At 61.4% G+C, this 27,569-nt stretch overlaps 1 long non-coding RNA gene across 1 annotated transcript; it reads right to left on the minus strand.

The window, feature by feature from the left end:
- Window positions 1-25,449: 25,449 nt before the first annotated feature.
- Window positions 25,450-27,053, minus strand: LOC125909159 (uncharacterized). The gene is made up of 2 exons (XR_007453563.1): window positions 26,893-27,053; window positions 25,450-26,565 (listed from the first exon to the last, which is right to left on the minus strand). It is a non-coding gene; the product is annotated as an uncharacterized LOC125909159 (long non-coding RNA).
- Window positions 27,054-27,569: the final 516 nt, after the last annotated feature.

A 27,569-nucleotide genomic window follows, 5' to 3' on the forward strand; every position in this document is an offset into this window, starting at 1 on the left:
ACTAGGGGTAGCTGTTGCCTGAACGCCGAAGCGCTCCCCTCTCGCCGCTCTCCTCGCCCGGCGCGGCCCCGGCCGCCGGGCGCACCCGTCCCGTGCGTCCCCGGACGTTGCTCTCTGCCCCGGGAACGTCGAGACTGGAGCGCCCGAGCTGAGCCACCTTCGCCGACCCCGAGCGCTGCAGCTCCACTCACCGCGGAGGCGCCTGGACGCGTAAAGTGCGTACTTTCAACCGCGAATGAATGTTGAGGCTTTTGGGGGTGCGGGGCGACTCCCCAACTCCACGGGGGCCCTGGTCGGCCCCGCCGCCGAGTCGGAGACCATCCGGTTCCTCGCTTGCGCTCGGCGCGGGGCCGGCGACTTGGGCTCAGGGGCGGCGGGGCGGGGAAGTGCCTTGACCTGGGGTCCCCGAAGCCCGGAGCGAGCCCCGCTTCGCCTTGGCTCGCCTTGCCCTCCGGGGTGAGGTCTGGGCCCGGTCGCAAGCGATTTGTACCCGGTCCCGGGGAGTCGAGCCTCCAGATACGCCCTCGCGGCAGCGGGGACTTTTCTGGGGCGGCGGTGGCGGAGTCCGGGGCCACTGCTGCCACAGTCCCGTGCGCTGCGCGTCCCGGGGACCAGCCGCCTAACTTCTATCCGGGACGGAGACGGCGCTCGCGCCCCGGGCGGAGGTGGGAGCTCGCTGGGCTGGGTAGGGAAGAGGGCGAATCGTTCCCAGCGGCGGCGGCGGCGGTGGCGGCGGCGGCGGCGGCGACGAGGGAACAAGTCTGGAGAAGTCAACTGCAGGGCAAGGAGCCCCCACCCAGGACCCAGCGGGACCCCGCGGGCGCGAGGGCACACACCCCGCTTTGGGCGGAGGTCCTTCGCTCCGGTTTTCGCGGCCCTGGCGGGATCCTCGGCCGCGTAAGCTCCCCGATGGACCCGTGGCTCCAGCAGTCAAGACCCAGAGTGGAAGGCGGGGTGCGCTCGAATGTAGCCCCCTTTCTGTATCTCCCGCCGGGGTGATTTCTCTGCTGTCTGGAGCAGGGGTTTGAGGCTGCACAGCCCCGGGAGCTCGCTGCCTAGAGGAAAGCCAGCCTGGTCCTCACTGTCCCTCACCGCCCTGGGTAGGGGGCGTTCAGGTGGGTTAGGGAATTCTCCCTGAGCCAAACCTGGCTGGGGCGGTGGGGGGGGGGCGGGGTCCCACTGGGCTGCACCCCTCTTCCCGCAGGGCACCCCTGAGCTAGCAAATTGTTTTCTTCCTGTTTCTTGCTCCCCCTTTTGGGTGGTGTGTGTGGTGAGTGAAGCCTCCTGCTTGGCAAGTCTCCGAGGAGATGGTTGGGGGTCTGGGTTGCCGCTCCCCCGCAGGGGCAAGGGGAGCCCCAACTTTTGTTGGAGAAACTTTCAAGCCCTGATTCCTTGATTTTGGGGGGCAGGGGAGGATGCCAGTCTAGGACCTGTGCCCTGCCCCCATCCACACAGAAGCTGGGACAGGGCCATGGGGCAGCCCTCCCCACCTTACCATGTTTAGTCTCAGAAAATGAAAAAGCCACTTGGGGCCGGGGAGAGCCTTCGTGCCCCGGGATCTGGTGGTGGTGCTGGTGGGCGTGTGGAAGCAGTAGTCTGGGGCACAAGTGAGACTGGTCCAAGCTGGCCTGCCCAGCCAGCAGCCCCCAGCCCCCATGCCCTCCATTCCCAGGGAGGCTCGGGGGGAGCAGTGCTTGGCCTTCGGGCTGTCGCTGCTCTGGGGGTTCTGCTTGTTTCTTGGGCTGACAGGCTACGCTCCATACCTCAGGATTCCAGAACATTGGACACGGTGCTCAGGCCCTTCTGGCTCCCACGGCCGCTTGTGCAGGGGAGGACAGACCCAAGATCCAGGTACTCCCTGGCCTTTGGAAGCCAGGCCCAGGCTTGGCGACTCCCTCTCCATCCCTGGCTTCTCCCTCTCCGAAACCCTCTCTCGTCCCCAAGCGTCCCTGTTGCACCTTCCTCCCCTCTTCCCAGGGCAGAATACCAGCTCCACCTGGATCTGGCCCTTCCTGCCAGCTGCCCATCCTGTCCTGACCTGTCCTGGGGGTCAGCAGTGAGAGTCTTGGTCCAAGGCCCAGAGGCCTGGCCCCAGTGGGCCTGGCAGGCTCTGAACTGCAGAGTTGAAGCTGGGGCTGTTCCCCATGCTTCTGGGTCTGGCTCGGCCCGCCCCACCCCCCCTTCCCGCCTGCCCTCTCACGGCTCCAGCAGGGGGCGGGCAGGGGAAAGAAAAGGAAGGACAAGTTGAACTGGGTCCATCTGGTGTCCAGGAGCAACTTGAAAGGGGCTGGTGGGGGGGAGGGGACAGGCGTTGGGGGCCTGGCTCAGCCAACGGGAGGTTGGGTGGCCTCCTGGCTTCCCAGGCCATTCTCATGGGGCTGTCTCCCTGTGCAAGGGAGGCCTTGGGGGGTTTGCCCAGGCTTTGACCCTTCCCCCGCAGCGTCCTGTGCAGGGCTTGGTGGGTGGGCGTATGGTGGGCCCGGTGAGCAACTCCCGGTGACCAGGGATGTTGCTGTGGAGACTTCCCATGGGGACGGGTTGGGCCACCCTTCAGGCCTCCTAGAGCTTCTGGGGGAGACGAACCAGCCTGCACACGTGGCCAAAAGTGGGGGAGAACTTTGAGTGTCCTGGCTGAGCCCTGGGTCACAGCCATCCTTGGCCACTGACCCTTGGTCTCCCCTTCCATCGGCCTCTTGGTACTCTGGAAATTCCTGGGTGCTGTCCCGCCTCTGAGCCTCCACTCATGTCCTCTCCTGGCAGCTCTCTTCCTCCTCCCCCGCTGCCTTCCCCTCGGCCTGCACCCAGCCTGCCCTGCCACCCGGAGGGAGCTGAGACTTCCCTTGCCCTCATCCTTCCTCCTTTGCGCGGCCTCGGTAGGCGTGTGTCTCACCAGGGTTTTCCGTAGCAGCTGCTGCTCAGGCCTTGCTTCTCCCCGGTTGGCCCAGTCGGGGTCCTTGGCAGTGACCTGATCCCGGCACCCAGGACAAGCCCAATAAACCTTTGTGAAGCGAGTGAATGAGCGTGGCGTGGAGTTACTGGAAACTCGTTGCAGGAGAATTCCGAGGTATTTCATTCCGCTCTCTTGCCTGCTGGTAGCCACGATCGAGGTGGAGGGTGGAGGCAGCTGGGCCCAGTGAGGTCCCCCAGGGCCCGTGCCAAGAGCAGGCAGCCCCTGGGAAGTCCCCCTTGGGTTTGGTGTCAGGTGAGTCCTGCCATCCCCTGGCCAATCTGTTTCCCTTCCTGGGAGAAGCAGGTCCTCCCACGGGCACCCGGGCCCTCCCGTCAGTGTGCTCATTTGCTTCGAGAATGACTTCTTTCCAAACTTCCTTCTGCCTCCCTGGACTCCAGCTTCGCTGGGCTGGACTGGACACCCTGCAGGGGGGGCGGTGGCTGAGGTCTCACTGGTCTGGTCTTAGAGGGTCCTCAAGACATCAGGTCTCCCTACCGCCTCCCACGACGGGCCCCAGCTGGCACCTTCCATGCAGTTCCAGGCAGGAACAGGGGAGATGGTGGTGGGGCAGGTTGCGAGCCGGGCCACGAGAGCTTGTGAGGGTCCCAGGGCCTGGATGCCGCAGGGGTTTGGGCGGCATTCCAGGGTTAGAGGCCTGGGGCTCCTGGCCACCTGCCGTGTGACCTGGGCCTGCCCCTTCTCTCCTTCGGGCCTCGGCCTCATCGACATTGCAGGGAGATTGGGTGGCTACTCTCCAGTGCTTTCCCTATGTTGTCCCTCCGCCACTCCAGAAGGTTCTAGGATGTTTTATAGGACTTACGTGCTGCTTCGGGGCTGGTGGCACCCCCACTGGAGGACAGAAGGCACTGTGGCCTCGTGGCCGTGTGACTCACTCCCGCCCGGCCTTTCCTTTGCCTGCCCTGCCCCGCCATGGCTCTGGCCCCCCACATTCTGGCCCACCCCTCCCCTCAGAGCCTGGGCGCTGGCGTTCCTGCCCCAAGTGCAGACACAGCTCTTGGTGCCCGGCCAGGCCCGTCTGGATGGTGAGCTAGCACCTGCCAGAGGCCCTGTATGGTGGCCTGGGGCCTTCCTGGGGCTGGAGGGGTTCTGGGGTGCTGTGCCACTTGTGTGTGAGGGGCAGACCCTCTCTGAACCCTGAGGCCGGCTGCAGGGCCGCCTTTGAGTCGATCTGCTACATCTGTTTCTCACCCTCCCTTGAAAAACGTGGGGTGCAGACAGCCAGCAGAGAGATGCCCCAAGCCGCTTTGCTTCCTTGGGCCTCAGTTTTCTGAGCTGAGAGGTGAGCCTGAGGTCGTGGATGTGTTGTGTGTGCAGGGCCACGCCAGGTGTATGCACGTGTGTGTGTGTGCACGTGTGTGCTGGCAGGGAGAGCTCAGAGAGGAGAGGGACCCTGGTGAGGCCATGGAGGGTGTGCCTGCTGGTGATGCTTCACCTCAGCCCCGGGCTGTTTTGAGCTGAGGGGGTCCTTCTGAGCCCTTTGCTCTTTTGGGACCCCCACCCTGAAGCCCTGCTCCACGCCGGGCTCCCACGGCAGTCCTGGGCACACAGAGTGGGCCAGGCACGCTGTCTGTCCTCCAGGAGCCCCCCAGCCTGGCTGGGGCCCCGGGAGGGGTAGGCTTGCTCAGGGAGGGAGCGCTCTGGGCCTCCCTCCACGCGTGTGCATGGAAGGTTCCTCGTCTTCCGTAGGACCTTCTGGAGCAGGTGGCGGACGCAGAAAGGCAGGAAAGGCTCTGTCGCGGTGGCTCTGTCTGCACACTCCCTCTGCCACGGCCAAGCTGTGTGATCTCGGGCAAGTTACCTGAAGTCTCTGTGCCTCCACCTGGGTTCTCTGTAAAATGGGCAGAACTTTCAGCCCTAACTCGAGGAGTTATTGTGAGAAGAGGTTTGGTGGTGTGTACACAGCCCCTGGGATAGAGCCTAGTGCTTGGGAATGCTGTGGAGAGGACAGCGACCTCCGGCCCTGAGCCCCAGCTCACGCGAGGCGCCGCACACTCGTGTTCCAACTGTGCTTGGGCGCTTCGGGAGCCTGCGTCCTGGTGCCTGCCAGCGTGTTTCACTCCTCCCCCCAGCTCCTTCCCCCCACTCCTGGGGGAAGCCCCCAGGAAAGGCCCTGCTGGAACGCCGCCCGGACACCGCCAGGTCAGGAAGTTGGGGCTTCCTCCTCCTAGAAGCCCATCTCTGTGAAGTCTTTTGGCCCCCGGACACCTCCCTTTCCCCAGTAATTGTGTTTTGATAGGGCCCTTTAGGATGGCACATGGCAGAAGCTCCATCCAAACGAACTTGAGCTAAGGAGGAATTTACTGGCTCTGAAGGGTGAAAAAAAGTCCAGGAGAAGCCCCGCCTCCAGGCCCAGCTGTGTCTCAGCGAGGCGGCCAGGGCCCCGCCTCCCCCGGGCGGGGACAGCTTGTGTCCCCGGTGTACCAGCCGCACCCTCAGGTGGGTTTGCTTTGCTCTCAGGTGGCCCGGAGGGGCTGGGGAGGCAGCAGCTGTGTGTGACTGCTTTTCCTCTGCTGGCGTCTGATCGGGCGGAAGGTGGTGGCAGGTGGTCCCATTCTAGCAAGGCGGGGGTCAGGCTGTCCCGGGCCGCGAGTGGGGGCTGGTGGCGGTGACTGCGTGGCCACCACCGAGAAGGCCCTCATGCGTCCTCATTCTCCACTGCAGAGCTTGGCCTCATCCCTCAGGGCTCGGGGCACCTGTCCTCTCGTCCTTACTTTCCAAAATGCCTGAATCGGTCCGCATTCTCTGGTTACCCGTATCTCCCTTACTGACCGTGGGCTCCTGGAGGGCAGGCTGGGATGGGCTCGCCTGTCTGCCAGGCCAGCACACTGGGGGGGCGGGCCCCAGGAGAGCTTCGGGATCCGAAGCCGCCCCCAGTGTGACCTCGAACGAGCCCTCGGCCTCTCTGAACCTCCGTTCCTCGAGGGGGCCTGCCGGCCGTCTCCGAGCAGGTGATCTTACCCCGTGCGTTAGGGACTGCGGTCCGTCTGGTGCCAGAGTAACGCTGGGTAACAACCACATGGCGGTGATACCTGCTCGTGACTCACGTGCTGCGGGACTCAGCCGGACCGGGTTTGGCACCCTGCTGACCTTGCCAGGCTGCCTGGTGTCAGCCACCTGAGCGTGGCCCCAGCTGGGACAGCGGTGGCTCTGCTCGTCCTCTGGCAGGCTTGCCCAGGCCTGGTCTCGTGGGGAAGGCAGGGGCACGGAAAGAGAGAAGCCCCCGTGCACGAACCTGTGTGAAGTCTCTGACCGCTGCGTGTCTGCTCACATCCCACTGGCTCGGGGAGGCCGTGGGTGAGCACCTCGTGGGGCTGAGGGCCCCGCAGAGCTACCCGGCGGCGGATGGGGCACAGGGCGGATGGCCCTGTGCCACGGGGATGGAGCAGGACGGGAACCCGGGCTTCTGGCGGTGGTTGCATCCCTGCCCCCACCCTCCTGGTGGCCGTGCCCTTGCTGGACCGGAGCCAGGCCTGTCGGACTCAGAAGCCCGATCTTGAGGGGTGACGCGTTCGGGTAGGTAGTGTCTCGTGTTCCCCTTCGCCCCTCCCCTCCCACAGCCCAAAGCTGGAGGACAGTCAGCTCCAGGGACAGGGAGGGAGGTCCATCTCCTGTGGTCCGGATGGCATTGGGGCTAACTGATGCACTTGACAAGTCCTTAGGGGAGCATTCCTGCCCTTCCGGGCCTCTGTCCTCACCTGTGTGATGGGGATGCACTTGGTGAGTTGTAAAGGGACTTCCGGTTCAGGACTTGGTGTCAGACAGAGAGAGACGGGAGAGTCTGGGAGGCAGGCTTAGTCCCTGCCACTAACAATTTGCCTCTTTCCGGAAGCTTCTACAGGCTCCCTTTAGTGGGGGTGGTGGGTGCAGGGGTGCAGGAGTTGGGTGTGTGATCTCCTTCTGTGACTCTGATGACCTTGCCGTTCACCTGTCAGCTGGCCTGCTGGGCAAGTCCTTGGGAAGAGGGGGCAGGCAGGGGTGGGGGTCCTTCTGGGCCAGGGCCCATCATCTTGCCCCCCTTCCCTGCCCAGGGGGTTATTTCCTGGGGGGCGGGGGTGGTTTATCTGGAACCGGAGCCTGTTATGGTTAATCCTCTGGGCTGAGGGGTGGAGGGGGACGGATAGAATCACGACCTGTCTGCCCTGCGGGAGGCTCCCACGGGGCCAGTCCGTGAGCGTCCTCAGCTGATGTCCTGGGGTATCCCTAGTGGAGCCTGCTTCCTGTCCTCAAGGTGTATGACTGAGACCCAGAACAGCTCCTGGGGTGCTATGGGGGCCTGGGGATGGGCCATGGGTAGCTTGACCTTGCTGGACCCTTCCAGGCTTAAGCCCAGGAGTCGACGAGTCCCTGATTCTGGGACGTAGGCTCTAGGAACTGTTCCCCAAGCCCCCAGGCCTGCCATGGGTCCCCACAGGGCGTGGCCAGTCAGCAGGTGGGGCCTCCTAGCAGATCCCGGTAGGGTGGGGGGACTGGAAGCCTAGGTGAGTCCAGTCCGGCCCTAGGAAGCTGTGGTCAGTGGCAGCTGGGGAGTGGGCAGTGACCAGGATGGAGAGCGAGAGGCCAGACCTGGGGCCAGGCCAGATTTTGGAAGGGGCAGGCTGGGGGGTATTGGGGCGGGTGCCATGGGAGTGTGCTGGGACAAAAGCCCAAAGGAGAAAGGTGTGCACGTGTGAGGAAGCCAGGTCCACCCCACCTGTCTTCTTCCCTTCCCCACCCCCGCCCTCCCTCTCTCTCTCCCCTCCTCCCCCTCACCCCCTTCACACCTGCCCTCTCCCTCCCTTCTCCACTCTGCAAGTGACCCCCTGTGCCCACAACTATGCTCCCCCGGGGCTGGCTCTGTGGGTCATCAGATGCTCACAGCAATGCCTGTGCCCTTTCCAGCGTGAGAATTCTGTGACCATCCTGGGCCCAGTTGTCACTGAGAGAGGGACAGTCTGGTGGAGGCAGCATGGAATTGCCCCGGGTACCTCTGCCGGGCGGGTGGGGACACCGACTGCCTTGCTCTGGGGAGGCACGAGTGCCCCTGTAAGCAGGCGGGCTAGAGGGCAGAGGAGTGTCTTCTGAGGTTGGGGCTGGAGGTCACAGGCATGTCCTGAGCTCCTGGAGCAGCCCAGCTGCCCACTGTGGCAGGATGGATGAGGTCACCTCCCGGAGACCCTGTTTGGCGCCCACTGTGGGGGCTGTGCCCTCCTCCATGGGCAGCCCCAGGCTCTAGCCTGGCTGGTGGTGGCCTCAGAGGGATTCTCGGGGCACCTCTGTCCTCAAGAAGGGCTCTTTGGAGAGGAAAAAAGAACACATTTCAACACCTCCAGATTCTGAAAATGGATTTCTCCCAGGGAAACAGAGACTCAGAGCATATTCTCTTCCGTGAGAGAGAGCCAGGAAAGCAGCGGGGGAGGGGGCGGGGGAGGGGAGAGAGGTCTGGGGGGGGAGGAGGAGGAGGAGGAGGATCGTGGGAAACAGGGCCAGTCACAGACCTGGATGCAAATCCTGCCGATCACCCCTGGCAGTGTGACCTGGGGACACGACTTCACCTCTCTGGCCTCAGTTTGTCTCTCTGTTCAATGGGGTAACTCTTCCTGCTTCATAACGGGGGCCTCGAGGATAGAAAATGGGTAAAGCAGTTCTTGGTCTTATCCTTTTTCAGGATGAAAAGGCTTCCCGAGTCCAGGATGATAATATATTTCTGAAGGACATCTCAAAGCCCCAGAAGGACCCACAGTGCTGGGTACTTTGGGTCTGACTGTGGAGCCCAAGTCCTTGCCATGTGGCCTTAGGGATCAGCCTTCCCTGGGCTCCAGCTTCCCTCTGTAAATTGGGATCTCCACCTTGGAGTGTGCTGGGGGGTCGGCAGGGATGTGGTGGTGCACTCCGGGGGCGCCCTGGGTGCTTGGGGTGGGGGCATCTCCAGGCGGAGGGAGGCTCTGTCTGCCCTGGGCATCACCTGGTTTCAGCTCATCCCTCCTTCCCTTGCTGGTCCTCTGGGGCAAGCCCTGCTTGCTGCCGTGTTTGGCTGGCATAACCTTGGGGCTGCCTCCTCCGGGCGGTCTTCCCAGATGCCTGCTCAGATCTCGCGGCTTGCGGGCTTCGGCTGCTCCTCGCCACGGAGTCTCTCTGGGGACCTTGGGGCCGCCTCCTCCTGGGCCCCTGCGCCTCTGACCTTACTTCCTCGTCTCCATCTTCCAGAGTCATGTTTGCAGAGCTGCTCTCTGTTCAGGATACCGCCCTGCCGTGTAACTGCCCACAGCTTCTGAACAACATCAAACCACCTGGCCTGGCCTCCGGGGCGGGGTGGGGGGGGGGGTGGTCCCCTGCTTCCCTTTGCAGCTCTATCGCCTGCCCCTGCCCACACCGACCTGACACCCCACCACGGAAGCATCCTGACTGCACCGAGCGCCAGGCACTTCCCAGCACCTGCCTCCGCACGGGCCCATGAGAAGGTGTGAAGGAGGCCATCAGGGAGACTCAGGGAGGCTCAGGGAGACTGGGCACCTCGCTACGCTGACTCCGCATCTGGACTCGAACCCAGGACTTCCGCCTCCAAGTTCGCGGTGGTCACACTGAACCACTGTTTCTCCACCCGTGCTCCGTCCGCTGGTTCTACCGCCTTCTCCCGGAACTCCTCTCCCTCCCAAACGTGAATTGTTTTCCAAGGCTCGGCCTAGATGTTGCCTCCCCCAGGCAGCCTCCTCAGATTCCTCCTCAGATCTCCTGTCCCCTCCCCCTGCAGTCTCCTGTTGCCTTTTACTCATGACCTTGGTTCACCATGGTCCCGGGAGGGAGGAGAGATTGTGTTCTAGTGGCCGAGATTGCGAGTTGCCCCCCAACATCCATTCTCCTTCCTTCTGGAAGTAAAAGAAACCCTGAATCCGAGCTGGGCATACAGCTGCCCATTCAAGTTCTCAGCCCCCCTGCAGCTGCATGTAGCTATTGGCCAGATCCTTGCCAATGACATGTGAGACGTGACCTGTGGAGCTGCTGGGTCCTGTCTCAAGAGAAAAGAGAGGTGGCTTCTCCTTCCTCCTTCTCCCTGTACCTACTGCTGGATGTCAGCCACGATGGCAGGAGCCGCAGCAGCCACACTGACTATGGGATAGAAGCGGGACCACAGAGCGACAAGGTAGAAAGAACCTGGGTCACCAGCACATCGGCCGGCACTGCTGATGCTCAGACTGTGTCATGTGTGAGGGAAAAACCCTGCTATCTTGTTTAACCCAGTGTTTGGGGGCGGGGGTGGCATTTGTTAAAGCAGCCAAAATGTATCCTAATTAGTACCGATCCAGAGAGAGAGCGGTCGGTTAACAGTTTGCAGAATGACTAAGTGATTACTAGCCAGAGGTCAGCGAGCCATAGCCCGGGGACTGTGTTTCTTGGAGCATGAGGTGCTCTGAGGTCACGGAAGGGCGTGTCCATGGACTTGAGCTGCCACGCTGGAGTTGTGGCTCCCTGGGCAAGCTCCGTAAGGGGTCGGTGGCTCAGATGCCTCTTCTGTGACATGTGGGTGACAGTCCACCTCCACAAGGCTCAGATGAGATGATGCACTTCAAGGGCCTTATTTTGAGGGTGCTCATAGAGCTGAAGCGTCTTCTTGTCTGCCCCCCCGTTCCTATTCTAGGGGCCTTCCCTTCCTCCTCTCCCCTCCCCCTGCATGGCCCTGCCTTTCCCTGGGGCAGGGGGACCTGGTGGGTTTAATGAGCCCCTGCCCCCTCCCCAAATATGCTCAGCTTCCAACAGTGACCACCATTTCCCCCAGGACTTTTCCTGCACTTGAATTAATAATCTCGGAATCTTTGGAAACGTCTGCAGAACTGTAGCCCATGTGCCCCTCTAGCCCCATCTGCCCCGTAGGAAGCAGTCCTGACTTGACCTTCGGAGGAGGCCCACCCTCCCGGGAGCTCTCTGCCCACGCCGGGCTACCCTGCACCCCACAGGCCATACCTCGTCCCTCAGGGACCTCCAGGTGGGAACAAGGGGTCCCGGCAGCTCTGGCGGGCCCTGCCCCCACCTGTGGAGCCCTGGACTCCAAGCCCCGCCCTCCCCCAGCCTGGGAGGGGAGTGCTGAGCTCTGGGGGTCCCCCCAGGGGTGGTGCTGAGGGAGGGGGTGCTGCGAAAGTGGCTGTGGGGTCTCACTCCCCACCTCAAGCTGGGCAGCCCTGCTCTCCCAGCTTTAGGAACAAGGTGTCCTTTGGACAAACACAGAGGGTTTCGTGGCTGCACAAAACCGGCTGGGGTAGATGGTGCAGTTCGCAGTCCCCCCCTTTTAAACGTTTTTAATTCTGGTAAGATATAACACGAAAGTTACCCTCTTCACCATTAAAATTTTTTTTTAATGTTTATTTATTTTGAGAGAGAGAGAGAGCAAGCAGGGGAGGGGAAGAGAGAGGAGAGAGAGAATCCCAAGCAGGCTCCGCACTGTCAGTGCGGAGCCTGACGTGGGGCTCGAACTCACAAACCACAAGATCACCACCTGAGCCGAAGCCGAGAGTCGGGCGCTTAACCAGCTGAGCCCCCCAGGGACCCCCAACTTCACCATTTTTCAGTAAATTCACACCGTCCTGCACCCATCACCACCATCCATCTCCAGAACGGTTTTCATCTCCCCCCACCTGAAACTCTGTCCCCGCGAAACACTAAGCCTCACCCCCTCCCCCAGCCCCTGCCCCCCACTCACCTTCCACTCTCTGCGTCTATGAATCTGAAGACCCTACGTACCTGGGACAAGTGGGATCATACAGTGTTTGTCCTTCCGTGACTGGCTTACGTCACTCACGGACCTCAGGGTGCATGCATGTTGCAGCGGGGGTCAGCCCCCTTCACGCTCGCGGGTGAGCGATGCTCCGTGCGCGGACAGACTGCGTTTTCTCTCCTCTCTAGGCTCCTCTGATTGCCCTGCAGGGCTGTGTCCTCCTGTGGGGAGGCCGATGCCCGTCCCCATCCCTAGGGCCCTCAGCCTCTGGGCTCCCCGCGGCTGCAGGCAGGATTCCTGGCACGCCTTCTCTCCAGTGCCCGCATCCGCTTGCTTCCGCAGCCACCTGCTCAGGAAGGTAGGGCAGACCACCCAAGGAGGGGTCGCAAGCGGGGGTCAGCACTCAGCTATCTGTCCTTAGGGGACGCATGGCGGGATTAGGGACGATGGGGCTGCCAGGGTGAAATGTACCCTGGTGGGGGTGACAGCCCTGGGGGGTGGCCCAGGAGGGGCAGGGGACACCTGTTGATTGTACATTTCTGAAATCCCATCCTTTACTGGGGCCTCAGATCAGGGCAGAACCGCCAGTTAAGGTGTCTCCCCTCATCTTGACCCTGGCTGGGTGTGTATCCAGAACTTGGGTCTTGAGTGGTAGAACCAAAGAGCAGGGGACGGTCACTACCAAGCCCACCGGGAGTGGCCCTCCAGGGGCTGTGCTTTCATTCTTGAGGTTCAGCGCTTTTGGAAATGCCAGGCCTGTCCTTTTCAAGGTCTGGAGGCCACGGACTACTCCTTTACCTTCCAACAAATTCCTCATTTGCTTAGAGAATCCTGGAGATCTAGAAGGCTCCATTGAGGGACACTGGGAGGAGATCTAGGTGGGGGGAAGAGTCGCTGGCCACATCCTGGAAGAAGCAGGTCAGGCAGAAGGGATAGCAGGAGTGAAGGCCACAGGAGCAGGGGGCTCAGGGCATTGGGGGAGGGGAGAGGCTCCTTCAAGCCTGGAAGGAAGGCAGGCCTTGGGGGACTCGGGGATATTGATTTCCTATTGCTGCCATAACAGCAAATTACCACAAGTGTAGTGGCTTGAAACAACACAAATTTATCAGCTCTGGAGGTCAGAAGTCCACACACATGGAAGCTTCAGGGGAGAATCTGTTTCCTTGCCTTTTCTAGCTTCTAGAGGCTTCACGACCCCTTCTACATTTAAAGGCCCCTCATGATGACCCTGGACCCATGCAGATAATCCACGAACGTCTCCCTAACTTAATCACCTCCGCAAAATCCCGTCTGCCGGGGAGAGAACTTGTCCACGGGTTCCAGAAGACAGACCAACTTTGGGGGCCGGTATTCTCCCAACCACAGGGTCTAGCCTTGTCCGGAGGGCGATGGGGAGCCGCTGAAGGTGTTAAAACAGAGGAAGGGGCCCTGGTCAGGTGTGGGTTTGAGCAGCATCCCTCGTGGCAGCTCATGGGATCCGACGGCTTTTGCAGATGTCCCTCCGTGGTGGGTAGGGGTCCACCCCCTTCACAGCTGAAACCCCAGCCCCCTTGCAGCGCCTGGCACATGCCAGGGGCTCGATAAATGCACACAGAACGAAGCCACCGCATGGATTCGGGGAGAGGGGACTGGAGTGGGGAGGGGTGGGGAGTGGCGAGGGGCAGGAGGGGGAAGGGCTGCCAGGGAGGAGGCAGGGGCGGGGCATGAGGTTGTGCTGAGACTCAGGAATGCTCTGCAACGGAGCAGAGGAATGGAACGGTGTCTCACACGCTTCCCCAATTTCTGCCCACCCCCCACCCCCGACCCCCCAACCCCTGCCAGATGCATCACACTGAAAAAAAATCACGACTACACCGCAAGCCCCCCCCCCCCCCCCCCCCCCCCCCGCGTCCTTACCTGCCCCAGCGCTGGTCTCCAGCTAAGCCCTAAGCCAGGGGAGGCCTCTGATTGGATGAGGGTGGGCACCTGACCCGAGGGCTGGGCAGCCATAGGTTGGATCTGTGCCCGGGGGGCTGGCCCTCAGCGCTCTGTCCAATAGGGCATCGGACGGAGCTAAGCCAATCAGACAGCTCTAGAAGATCGGGAGCAGGGACAGGTGTGTCCGCAGTGGGAAGGTTGCGTGTGGAGCCGAGCCCAGAGGCGGTGAGCGCTGGAGCCCAGGGCAGCACGGTGCCCTCACAGGACTGCTGGTTTGTGCCCTCTGTACGTGGGGCGCCTGCGGCCCAGCCTCCCTGGGCCAGGAGTTTCCCAACACAAAGCGTCTCCTGAGATTCCTTTCCCCCCCTCTTCCCCATTTCTCCTCCAGGAAAACCGAGGCTCCTCCTTGCCTGCGCTGTAGCGTGGTCTAAAGCACGAGGCTCTGGTCCCAGTGCTGTGAGCCCCTGGGAGCGGGGCCTGGCCCCACACTGCCGTGAGAACTGTCGGCGATCCAGGGTCCTCGGAGAGGATTGGGGGGCAGGGATGGGCGGGAGGCCCCCCAGAGGCCCCACCAGGGGTCTGCTTGAATCCGTTGGCCATGGGAGGTCCAGCTGGCATCCGGAAGCCTTGCCCGGCAATTTTCCTAGAGTCAGTAGTAGAGAGCGTGGACAGGACAGGCCTGGGTGGGGCGGTGGGGTGCCACGAGGAGAGCTGGGGCCCAGGCTTGGCAAGGAAGTGTCCTCCCTTCATACCCAGCTGTGGAGTTTGCCCCCGGACGGACCGGCTTGTGGCCCCACAGGCCCTGGCGGCTGAGGAGGCAGAGACAGTGAGATCTTCTCTTCCCACTCAGGCGATAATGTAGCACCTTTGTCCGGGCCTCAGACCCTGGGGCCCCTCCCCCCTCACTCCGTCCTTCCTCGGTCTCCCAGTGGTGGCACTCACTGCCCCGAGCCTCCCAGTCCTGCCCCTGCCCTACCCCCTCTAGGAGCGGAGAGCCCAGTGCCACCCTGGCCTCCTTCTCCTGACTCTGTCCTCTGGTGGCTGCTTCTCTGCCCGCCCGGTGTCTGCATACAGAGGTCACAGGTCAACAGAGCCCCTCCTTTGTTTATTAGCGACATCCGGGGAGACTTCTCTTCTGCCAGGTGGGGGCTGGGTCCTGGGACACACAGATAACACAGGCTTTACCCTCGGGGGACCCCTGCCTCTGCAGCACAGTTCCCCACCATGAGGAACTGCTTCGGTGGGGCCACAGGGAGGGGGTGGGCCAGGCTGCTGGGCTCCGGAGCCTCTGCCCCAGTCTTGCTCATCCAGACCGCTGTGCTCTGAGGTGTTTTACTCATTGTACCTCAAGGGAGCAGTGTGGGCAAGCGCAAGGCCCCCGGAGCCTTGAGGTAGGAACCAATTTAGTCCCCGCCCCAGGGCCTTGGCACCTGCTATTCTCTCTACCTTGGACAACTTTCCTTAGCTGCGTGGCTCCTCGCGTGAGTGAGGATGCAGGGTTGGCTGCCATGAAAAGATACAAGATAACAGTAGCTGAGACATAGGAGGAGTTACTCCTTCGTCAAGAAATAGGAGTCCGCAGAATCTCACAACGTGATTTAGGTCATATCCTTGTACCATCGGTTTTATCATTTGCTTAATGTTTTTATTGAAATCAACTTTTAAAGCTTTAATGCTTATGATCTAAGCAATAGGCTCTGGAACTCAGGGTTTGATATGCTAGTTGTGTACTTATTTTCCCAATACATTTGGACCCAAATAACTTTGGAAATAGAAGTATTTGGGGGATACTCTTTAAAATCACTTGTTAGCTCCCTTTGAGAAACTCTGAACCACCTATTTGGAGAAACTGAGGCTCTGTGAGGGGAAGTGATGTGCTGAGCTTCTGAGAGTCAGCTGACGGTGTCCAGGCCACCTGCTCTCCAGGTAGCTGTGTCACTGCCTCTGGGGATGAGCATTTCAGGGGCAGAGTGAATTGCTGGGAAATGCGTCCGATACCCCTGTTCTCCTGCCTCGAGCCTGCACCGGCCAGTCCGTCCCGCACCCTGAGGCTCTGTGGAGCCCGTTTGTGGCAACTGTGGCCTTGGGGTGCTGCTGGGTCTGGTGTTTGCAGCCGGCCGGGTCTGGACCCCCGACCGCTCTACTTCTGCCTTTGTCCCCAGCCTTGGGGCCCGGCACCCCACAAGGCCAGGCCTGGAGGAGGCGCTCAGGGGTGGAGGATTGGAAGGCCAGTGGAAGAAAAAGCATTTGGTGTGGAGACGCAGGCCAGTCGACTAGGGTGTGTGAGGAAGGGAAGGCGAGATCCCACTGGGGGGTTGGGGAGGGCTTCCTGGAGGAGTCGGCCTTGCCCCACAATCTCCGTGTTATTTGCCGTGCTGGGCGCTTGAGCCGCATCACGTTATTTGTCCTTTATGGGGCCCCGTGGGGAGGGATGTTGGCATGTCTGGGTAACCGGGGAGGGCACTGCTCAGTGATGCTAAGGTCACGGGACAGCGTGAAGGTCACAAAGCCAGCACGCGACCCTGCCTTGTCCCACACCACCTGTATCGGTTACCTGTGTCACAAAGTGCCCCCAGACTTAGTGGCTTAAAACAGTAGCCTTCATGATCTCAGTTTCTGTGGGTCAGGACTTGGGATGTCACTTAACTGGGTCTCCTGCTCAGGGTCTGTCCCGGGCTGCAGCTGAGGTATCGTTCAGGGTGGTGTCGGTCTCGAGATCCAGCTGGGGAAGGATCGACTTCCAAGTTCTGTCAGGTGGCAGTTGGCAGGGTTCATTGCCGGCAGAGGGCAGGGCCTGCCCTGGGTTCCTGGGCACATGGGCTCCTCCAACATGGCGGCTTCCTTGGAGCGAACCAGTCTACAGCGTCCATCGAGACTGGAGCCCCAGCCTTCCGTAGTCTGTTCGTGGGAACGCCAGCTCATCACTTGTTGGAAATGAGTCCCAGGGTCCAGCTAGAATCAAGGGGAGGGGATTCCACAGAGGGGAACACTGGGGTGGGGCCATCCTGGAAAGCCACCCCCCCCCACCCCATGGGGCAAACGGAAGTGGTTGTCCTGGCTCCTGCCCTTTAATGCTGGGCTGTGGCTGGGCTGCGACTTGGGGGGTGGGGAGGTGCGCTGTGAGGGGATGGTGACAGGCAGACAGTAGGAAAAGGCTCTGGGGAGCAGCTGCTAAGGGGTTCTGGAATCTCACAGCCCTGCAGCTGCCCGTCTCCTTGGAGGTGCCCCACCTCCGGGGCCCCAGCTGCCTCCTCCCTTGGCCCACCCTGACCACTTGGCCAGCCTTGCCCCTCCAAACCTATCTGGGGATGGGCTTGGTTGGGGGACCAGGAAGCCCCCCCCTCCCACCCCTCACCGCTCCCAAATGCTTCTTTTCAGGACAATGGGGAAGGATTATGAGGAACTGACCATTTGTTCTTCACATGTTTTGCAATTTTCCTGGAAATGTGAGGGATTCCAGAGGGACCCGGGGCTGCTGGGCTGACCTCTGCCTGGTCTGCTCCTGTGGCCTTTCCAGGAACTGACAGTTGGTGGCTGGCCGGGTCCCCAGAGTTGCCGGGCAGCTAAGGTTACGGAGTCGTTGGCAGGAGAGGAGGGGAGAGGTGGGGTGGGAAGGAGATGGGCAAGGTACCACCTGCCCAGTTCTGGGGGTGGATCCGCACAGGGTTTTCAGACCCGCTGGGCCTTCCTGGGGCTCCTGCACCCCCGGGGCCCCCCTTCCATCCAGGCTGCTCTGTTCTCCCGGTCACCGAGTGGCAGGCACACTGCACAAGGACAGGGCCCTCTCTGGGAGACGGGTGGCCTGGGAGGTGGCCCAGCACTGGCACAGAACCGACCTATTGCTGGGTGACCTTGGGAGACGTTAGCGTCTCTGGGCCTCTGCCCTCTGGTCTTTAAAAAAGGAACGGGGGTGCTCCTGGTGGGGCTCAGTCGGTTAAGCATCCGACTTCGGCTCAGGTCATGATCTTGGGGTTCGTGAGTTCGAGCCCCACGTCGGGCTCTGTGCTGACAGCTCAGCCTGGAGCCTGGTTCAGATTCTGGGTCTTCCCCTCTCTCTCTGCCCCTCCTCCACTCATGCTCTGTCTTTCTCTGTCTCTCAAAAATAAATGTTAAAAAAATTTAAAAAAAAAGGAATGGGAACATTTGTCTTGCACTGTCCACCCGGCAGATGCTCCCCTGCAGCCTATCTTCAGCGACCGTCACCCCTCGGGGGTCCGGCAGGGTTAAGTAAGATCACCAAGAGAGAATCTGTTGTACAGGATCCTGCTTGGAGTGAGCGCCCCCCTTCCCAACGGGAACACCACCGGGGCTGAGAAAGAAAAAGCAGGTCTGGAGCCCTTCCCCCTGCTCAGGTGGCCTGGATGGGGGCTGGGGCTGGGAGGCATGGGGAGGGGCTTAGGTGTCCCCAGGCCACCCCTTACCCGCTGGGGGGTGAGGGCTGGCTGTCCTCAGGGCTGGCTGGATCAGGCCCTGCGCCCGCGTCTGCCCCTCTGCCCTCCCCTCTTTTGTCTACACTCTGCTTGATCATCCCTGCCTGCTCAGTCCTCAGGCCCCTCCGGTCTGCCTCCCTCCCTGGAACCACCTTACGGGAGACGGTCTCCCCGGGACCCTACGGGGCGCCTGTCTGCCTGGGACTCGGCAGCCGCTGCCCCTGGTTGCTCCTTCTCTTCCTTTGGGCCGTGGGTTGCTGCCCCTTGTCCTTGCCCCCGTCCCCACTGTGCTGCTGCCCCTGGGTCCTGTCTGGGGCCCCCCATCTCATGTCCCCTCCTGTCCTAGTCACCACGCAGCACTGCCCTCTCCGCGCCTCTGTGTCCCACCTGCAGCGTCCCCCCCCCCCCCCCCCCCCCCCCCCCCCCCCGCCACAGCTGCTCTAATGGACCTTCTCTCTCGGTGCCACCTCCTTGGCCAGAAGTGACACACGGGCTGCTTCCCAGTCAGGGTCCATGGCGGAGCCTGCCAGCCTTCCCCCCGACGGCCACTGTCCTGGAGTGCTGGCTGTCCCCGAAGCCCACACTTCCTGGCTCCCCTCCCAGCTACGTGTGGCCATGTGACCATGTCTGGCCAGTGCCATCTGTGCGATTCACTCCTTCAGGGTTGTGCCCGGTGGCCAGGCACCGGCCACGCCCCCGGGAAGTCACAGCGGAAGGAGAGGCGGCCAGGCCCCAAGGGCCTCGTGGAGCGGGGCTCCTGTTTTAGCTTCTGAGTGAGGGGTGAGCTTTTACTTGTTGAAACCACTGTCATTTTGGGGTCTGTCACACACAGTCTCACCTGTGACGTGCCTGCATGGGTGTCCCTGTCCCAGCCCTGGTACGTCTCCCACATGGCAGAAAGGTGGACCTGACCTCCCACTGCCAGAGTCTCCCTGCACCCTGGATGGGGTCCCTGTCACTTCACTTAGTCCACCTGTGCCTTTAGGGTTGGGCCCTGCTCCTTGCTGCCACCTCTCTGTGCCCTCATTTCCCTGCGGGCCTCTACTATAGCACTTAGTCATTCGACAAACCTTTGCTGAGCACCTAATATGTGCCAGGCCCTGTGCTGGGTGTTGAGGGGCACAGGAGTGAACAAGACTGCTCTTGGCACTCTGGACAGTGATTGTCTCTTTCTGGATGTGTCTGCCTATGGGCTGGGGCGCCCTGGACGCCCTCTGTACGCTCTGTACCCATTGCCTAGACGACCTCTGTACCCATTGCCCGCAAGAGGGGGTGGGGCATCCTTGTTGAATGACTGACCGAGAGATAAATACCTGAGTTATAAGGGAGCAGAGGGGTCTTCAGATCTGGCTCCAAGCTGGGGTTTGAGCGGCCACTGTGTTCCTGACTCACAGGGCAGGGTTGCACCCCCCTTGAGATAGGGCAGCCCTCCTCCTCTCTCTCCAGCTACAGGGGGTCTCCAGCCCCCTTCCCTGTGGGCCTGGGCCCCTCTGGGCCCCAGGGAGAAGGGGCTGCTTCCTCAGGGTCAGGGCTGAGTCCCTGCCACCCCAGGAAGGAGGTGCCCACATGACTGGTGCGTCAGCCCGGCCTGGCCGTGTGACCAGGAGCGCCCGGTGCCGGCCGCGGGGATGGTGTGGGCACAGACGAGTAATTCTTTTGTGAAATTATTGCCTGCTAAACTATGAGTTGAGCTGGTTGCTCCAAGCCCCTGAGGGGGTCAAAATCTGCCTCCCCAAACCTGCCACTTTGGCATATTGATTATTTTGAATTAAAGTTCCTTAAGACACAGCTGGGGCAGGAAGGATGCTCTGATCTCCTCCGTGTCCCTGAAAGCAGGAAATAAATCCCTCCCGCCCTGTGAAAGGAGCCCTCCCTGCACCAGGCGGCAGATCTCCTGTAACCAGAGATGGGGAACTGGGGGTCGAGCAGGCGGTACAAACAACCCTTGTTTCTTTTCACTATTTAGCTACCAAACCCCTTGGTTTGGTCAATTCATCACAGATTTCTTATATCTTTTTCTAAAAGGTATAAAACCTGCTTCCTTTGGTTACTTCTTTGAGCCTCGTTTCTTTGGGGTTCCTGTGCACACGAAATTGAATTTTTTTTTCCCTCCTGTTAGTCTGTTTTGTGTTAATTAATTATTAGACCAGCCAAAGAACCTGGAAGGGAGAAGTTTTCCTCCTCGAGGCCCTGCAGCCAGTTGGAGGGAAGGGGGCGGGGCAAGGCTGGACCACGTCCACTGGCTCGACAGGTACAGGATCTGCCCTTCTGTAGGGGGGCCCAGACCCCAGGCTGGAGTCAGAGCCTGAGTCCTGAGCCTGGGGACAGCCCCCCGATGGATGGCCCAGTGACCCTGCCAGGGGAGCGGTTGCTGTGCTCCAGGCCGCGAGGGAGAGGTGAAGACACCATCCCACCTCTGAGGGGTTCTCTGTTTAGTCGGGTGACAAATACATCCGTACTTCTGCAGTGACATGCAGTGTGTGCTCCGAGCATCGCAGAGGCTTGAAGGAGGGTGGCACACAGGCTCTGGGATCGGAGGGGAAAGGTTGCCGGGGGAGCCAGGAAAAGACCTTGGAGAGGAGGGGCCTTGAGGGATGGATAGGAGTTTGCTGTGTGGGAAAGTGGAAGGAGGGTTTTCCAGGCAGAGGGAAGGGTACGGCGTAGGTAGGGAGTCGCAGTGTGATCGGTGTCGTTGGAGTGGAGAGCAGAGGGCACGAAGGCGGGCCTGGTCCTGCGCACTCTGCCCTGGCCCCCACCCCCTCCCGGCCCAGGCAGGTGGAGATTCTGGAGCACTGTTCCTGGACAGGGTCTCTGCGGGGGAGGGGGGGGGGTCGAGGGGCCAGATCCGGAGAGTAGGAAGGGCAGCAGCAGGGGGCGGGGCCGAGGAGGAGGAGGGTGACTCTGGGGTTTCTGATGTGGCTGATGGTGGGGCCGCTGTCAGGAGAGGGACTCGTGGAAAGGACCCCCGCGGGCCACGGGTTTGGCGCGTCCCTCCTTGGGGAGGGTGGCCTGTGCCGTGGCCTGTGCGAGGGCTGCCCACCTGGGCTCCGGGACCCCCGCGGGGGCTCCTGGGCTGTCCTCAGCCCCAGAGCTGCTGAGCGCCGGGGCCCTGGCCAAGCCCCGGTGGGTTTAGTCGCCATCGGGAGTCTGTGGCTCCTGCCTCGCCAACCAAACTCGGACCTTCTGGTGTTTACGATTGGCAGAGTGTAACTTCCTGTTTTTAAGAGAAAAGGATTAGAAACGCTTATTAAAAAGCTCTTTGAAGGCTTCAAAAGACTTCCTGAGCATCAAGTGACTCTTACAAAAGAGCCGTTTAATGGTTTAAGCAACAAGAATGGGAAACATACCGGCTGGACCTCCTTGAAAGCTCACCAATTCTCACCGAGCCAGGAGGGGCTTGGTGGCCACGTGCGTGCGGAGGGGACCGAGGGACCGTGGGCAGCGGATGGGCTGTCGAAGGAGTGCCCGGGGCGGCCCCTGTGCGCGTCTGACCTCCCTCCCCAAGCTCTCTCCTGACTCCAGCACCTGAACCCCTCCGGGCCTCCTGGACGCCCCAAAGTGCCCCCACGCTGCTCCTGGGCTGGCACCCCTTCCCGGCCCCAGCTGCTCTCTGCCGGCCTCAAACCTGGCTGCCCTGCGCCCCGTGTCCAGACTGTCCGCCTCCAGGTGGCCTAGCCTCCGCCTGTGAGTCCCTTCTGTATGTCCCTTGTCCCCAGACTCCAGGCCACGCTGTCGCTTGGCCGTGGCAGTGGCCTCCTCACTGACCTCTAGCCGCCCTCCCTGCTGTCGGTTCATTCCCTGCCTTCTCCTGCTGCCTTGGGGTCCCCGTGCAGGACACAGAAGAGACACGGACCCTGCCCTTCTCTTGCTGCCCCTGCACACGAGGTGCCCTCTGGTTTGGCCACTGAGAAGGTACAGAAGGGGCCGGTGCCTTTCCACCTCACCGGGCTCTGGGGCAGCCCTGGGAAGGAAGCCAGAGGCCCGACTGCATCCTCCGCCCAGGCTCCCCGGTGTTTTAGAAGTGACCCTGCCCGGTGAGCCGGAGGCCCCGAAACTCTGTCGCGTTCGGCCCCCCGGGGCCGGCCAGGTGCCCCTCACTCTGCTCTGGGGCCCGCTGACCTCACGTGTCCTCCCGGGATAACCCCCGGGTGCCACTATGTGCTCCTGGGTTTCGCTCCAAACAGGATACGTTGTTACTTAGGCAGCTATTAAACACTTCAGTGGCTCCCAGAAAATGCCAAGGAATTCTTGGAATAAAAATAACAATGAATAAAGTTGCCTGGAAATGAGGCTATGGGGCTGGATTTCATTATGCCCCATTTAGCAGAGAAAGTTTATTACAGTGGAGGCGAGGTGATGTTTCCATTTCCTTCAGTAAAAAAGATGTGTTTCACCCCCCCTTCCCCCCCCCCGCCCCCCGCCCAAGACCAGGGGTTGGGGGTGGCAGCGGGGCGGGGAGGGGTGCAGCCACAGAGTCATGAGCTTGGCCGAGCTGAGGTCATTCCCGCAGGGTCGCGTTCCCCGCGTAGGGCCGGGACCTAGTCCCCTGCGGGCCCCGCTAGAGCATCCTGACAAGGGGTGTCAGTGCGGACGACGCAGAGGTGGCGAGCGCTGTGACACCTCGGTCACCCCTTGCTAAGTGGAGCCTGGGATTCCACTGTTCCCCGTCTGCTGTCCCCTCCGTTTTCCTGTCCTGCCCGCCTGGACCTGCTCATTCCCTCCCAGGTACAACTCACTCTCTGCATCCCTGCAGCCATGCCTGGGCCTCCTCCCGGGTCTCCCCTTCAGTCACCACCTAGGGTCTTTGTCACATATAATCAGACCCTGATGCTTCCCTGCTCAATACTCTTCTGTAGCTCCCTACTGCCCTCGGGACAAAGAGGGAGCTCCTTGCCCTGGCACGTGAGCCGTGTACTAGTTTCCCATGGCAGCTGTGATGCCTAATTTCTTGTCTTAAGTTTATTTCGAGAGAGAGAGAGAGAGAGAGAAAGCAAGCGGGGGAGGGGCAGAGAGTGAGGAAGAGAGACTCCTCAGCAGGCGCCTCACCGTCAGCGCAGAGCCTGACGCGAGGGTCAAACTCACGAACTGTGAAATCATGACCTGAGCCGAAGCCAAGTCAGAGGCTTAACCGACTGAGCCCCCCAGGTGCCCCTGTGTTGCCTAAGTTTATGTGTCGACTGAGCCTTGGGGTGCCCAGATGTTTGGTCAAACATCGTTTTGGGTTTTTCTGAGGGTGCCTGGATGAGATTAGTGTTTAAACTGGTCGAGTGAGTAACGCAGAGTGCCCTCCCTGCTGAGGGTGGGCCTCATCCAGCCAGTCACAGGCCTGCGTAGAACAAAAGCCGACCTCCCCCAGGTAGGAGAGAATTCTTCCTGCCTGCCTGCCTTTGAACTGGGACATTACCTTTTTCCTGCCTTTGGACTCAAACTGGCACATCAGTTTTTCCTGGGCCTTGACTCTATCGGCTGCTGGACGGGAGCTACACCCTCAGCTCGCCCGGGCCTCTGGCCTTTGGAGGACAGTGCTGTGGTCTGAATGTGTGTCCCCGAAATTCAAATGCTGAAACCTAACCCCCAAGGTGACGCTGTTAGGAGGTGGGGACTTTGGTACCCTCAAAAGACATGCCTCAGAGAGCTCCCTCATCCCTTCTACCACGAGAGGACCCGGAAAGAAGTCCCCACCTGCCCGTGCCGGCTCTCTGCTCTCAGCTTTCCAGTCTCCAGAGCTGTGAGAAGGCCGTTCCTGTGTTTATGAGCCCCCGGCCTGTGCTGTTCTGTCACAGCAGCCCCAAAAGACTGCGGGGGCTGTAGCTAAACCGGCTCGCGCTCCCCCTGCAGACCTCGGGGCTGGCCTGCCTCGAAGTCCCAGGCTTATCTCTCTCCCCGCCGGCTCCCGCTGGCCCCGCTTTTCCAAAAATCCCCAACCACACAGCTGTCGTACCCAGTCACCACGAACATGGCTTTAAGACAACCAAATGTCCTCTCTTACGCTTGTGGAGACCCGAGATCTGATCACCTTGTGGTCGGCGCTCTGCTCCCCACGGAGGCTCCAGAGGGGACCTGTCCCCCTACCTTGTGAAGTTTCTGGTGGCACCAGGACCTTGGCTTGAGGCCGCTTCTCTCCAGTCTCTGCCTCTGCCTTCACATCGGTTTCTCCTTCGTAAGTCTGACCTCCCTGTGCCCCCTTACAGGGACCCTTGTGATGGCACTGGGGCCCCACCCGAATGATCCAGGGTCAGCTCATCTCAAGACTGTTGACTGAATTTTGTCCGCAAGCACTTGGCCTATGGGAGGGAGCGCTCCCAGGTTCCAGGGATCAGTGCCCAGCTTCTAGGGGGCCACGATTCCTGTCCCCCAGGCTTTCCCAGCCTGGCCTCAGTGGACCTCCCCGGGCCCTGCGCACTGGGGTTGGAACAGGTGAATGAACCAGGACCGGAGGTGCGTTCCATCTTCCGAGTGGCCTGCGTGCACCCCTCTGGCGTCTGTGTGAGGCGAGGAAAGCAGGGGCCTGTGCGGCCCGTTCGCTCGGATGCCAGCACCAAGGGCCACGTCTCGGCAGCCCGTGGTTTTGCCGGAGGAGTTCACAGAAGACTTGAGCCTCCTCACCTTTTCCCTTCATTTCCCCAAACTTCCTGTGGTGTTACAACGTGCATGGGACTTAATAATCGGAAGAAAGTTAATTGTTCAAGTTCTCTACTGACTGCCGCCCTGGGGGAGCCAGGCCCTGCCTGTGACCAGCCTCTACTGACCCCCTACTGAATGTTGCCAGAAGCATCCCGGCTGGTTTAGCTCCTAAGGCCGGGCCGTGGTAGGACTTCACAAATTGTGCTCGGGCTTGGAGCATGTCTTAAAACCCCCGATGCCCGCCCCACTCCGGGGTCTCTGTTCTAGACTCGTCACCGGAACCCAGTGCTGAGACTGGGCGGGGTTGTGGGAGCTCGTTTGTGTCTGGGCCCTCGGCCACCCGTTGCCCACACCTTTTCTAGGGCAAAGCTTGGCTGCCCACCACCAGCAGGGGCCTGGGTGGCTGAGAGCACGGGCTTTGGAATCAGAAAGCTGAGTTCAGATCCCAGTGCTTCCACTCTGCAGCTCTGTGGCCTTGGATGCATTATCGGGCCTCGGTTTCCCCAGCTGTAACAGGGGGATGCCAGTGGGGGTGCCCTCCGTGGTGAGGTTTGAATGGGTCATGCATGCAAAGCACGTAGCACAGCTCGGCATGTAAGCAGGACCCAATCAACGTTAGCTTCCGTTCTCTCTTAGCCTCTCCATGCCTCACCTATAAAATGGGTATGGCAGTGCCACTGTGGGGTGACTGGGTAATGGCGAGGATCGCGCAAGTAGAGGGCTTAGAACAGGGTCTGGCCCGAGTGCCACAGGTGTGAGGGCGATTGTCGTAGACGGGGTGTTACTACTGTGGGAAGCAGGGAGAAAGGAGGGGGAGTCTCTGGGAGGATGTGACGTTTCCTCTTTATTGTGCATGGATATGGTCGGGGTTCTTGGGCTGGGGCAGGGCAGGATCAGCCTGCCACTGAAGGTGGTTGTGGGACCGCTCGCTGTTCGTGGATCCCGCCTGTGTTCTCCTGACCCTGGCGCTGGGGCCCCCTGTCCACCCAGAGAGCAGGCCTGGGTGCAGCAGGAAAGGGCACATAGTCTCGAGCCGGCAGCAAGTGAGGAGGGCCGGGGAAGGAAGTTGGGCTGGGGGCGGGGGTTGGCCTTTCCCAGACTTAGGAAGGGGCTGAGGTCCTTGATTTTGACAACGAGCAAGTGGAGGGGGGAGGGTGGATGGGTAAGTAGACAGGTGGATGGATAGCGGGACCGATCGGTCCTGGTCCGACGGTGGGCAGGTCGGTGGCTGGCTGGCTGGGTGAGTGCACTGTGTGGGGATGGTGGGTGGTGGTGAATCGACGGGAAGATGAATCCGTAGACGACCGGTTGCATCGTCAGGTGGCCAGAGGGACTAATGGTTGGGCCGCTGGCTGGATCCGTGGACGGGCTGAGAGATACATGAACAGGTTGGTCGATACAGTTGGATACGTCCCTGGAATGGACGCTTACGGGCTGGCTTTCCGGGTCAATGAGTGGATGGACCGAGGTATGTCGGGATGGGCGGGCAGGTGGAAGATGGTGGATGAACGGGTGGAGAGACGTCGGGAGGGGCCTCTTAGCTTCTCGCGTTGGCCGTGGAGTTGCTAGCGGTCAAGTAAGGGGGAATCCAAAAGGAATAGAGGCGTGCTGGGCGCAGGCGGCCCTTCCCAGGTCCCAGCATGACCTCTGGGCCTCTCTAGGCCATGGGGCCTGCTCTAGGACAATGGGGGGCCGGGGCCAGGGCAAGGACAAGCCCCGCTTTCATTCCCTGTTAGCCTGTAGAGCTGGGGCCCGTTTCCCGTGGGCAGTCAGTTGAGCACCTGGCCGTCTGGGTGAGTTCTGCCTGCCTTTCTTAAAACTCCTTGTTCGCTCTGTTCTGCGTGTCTGGTGGGCCTGGGAGTTCAGAGGTGGGGCTGGCTTTTGGGATCGATGGGAGGGGCTGCAGAAGTGCCTATCACTGGGATCAAGGGCAGGATCGCCTGGAGGAAGAGAGCACAGCTGCTGCCCCAGGCTGGCCCAGGAGCTTGGAAAACCCAGAGGGGCCCCGAGCCAGGGTCTGGATGGGTAGGGGTGGGGGTGGGGGGCGGCGGCTGGAGAGCTGGCTCTGTTCCCTCCTGCTCCGGGAGTTGGGAGAGTGGCTCCCCTCCCCTGAACCTGGGCTGCTTACCCTGACCTTCACAGGCTGGGTGGGGAGGCCCTCCTGCCCCCCACAGGAGCCAGGGTGGGGTGGGAACCTCAGATGGGAAACGGAAGCTACTCTTCCCTGCCCCGAGCGAGGGCCTTCTGCGCTCACCCCCTGCTCTGACCTGGTTGACTCGGCGTGCGACTGCCCTGGCCATTCCTGGCGGGCACCTGGGGGCTTCTGGGGCAGATGGGGAGCCACAGTAAGACAGACGGGGGGCTGGTGCGGGCTGAAATGAGGCTGCCAGACACGGGCTCCCGTCCAGGCTCTGCATGGAGACCAGGCTCCTGCTAATGAGCTCCCACCCACCCACACCCTCCCCTCCTCCCACACACAGGCTCACGTGCACGCTGCCGGTGCACCCCCATATCGCCCGGTACCCCCAGATCCACCCTCTGCAGACAGCCCCCCCCCCCAGCAGCCCACCCCCTGGGCCCCCGCAACTCCTACTCTGTATCCGCCCACGCTGCCTGGAGACACAGTCGCATTGTCTCCTCCCTGTAGGCACCTGTCACCCCTGTGGTCATAATTACCCACATGGTGAGCACATCCACTGCTTCCACAAAAATGCGCCCCCACCCATACACCCTCCCCCCGTTTCCCAGCCCCCGTATGTGGACTGGGCAGAGCCGGGGCTGGGGGTTCCGTGGGCCTTGGTGGATCACCTGCCCCGACACCCACCTGTGCCACCCCCAACATGAGCACAACGGACCTACATTGGGAAGCACGAAATAGAGCTCGGAGAGGCACGTCTGAGTCCTGCAGGCCTTGGGGTGTGGCGCCCCATTTTTTGCCACGCGG

The sequence above is a fragment of the Panthera uncia genome (genome assembly GCF_023721935.1).
Source record: "Panthera uncia isolate 11264 chromosome B3 unlocalized genomic scaffold, Puncia_PCG_1.0 HiC_scaffold_1, whole genome shotgun sequence".
In the NCBI taxonomy this organism is placed as follows: Eukaryota; Metazoa; Chordata; class Mammalia; order Carnivora; family Felidae; genus Panthera; species Panthera uncia.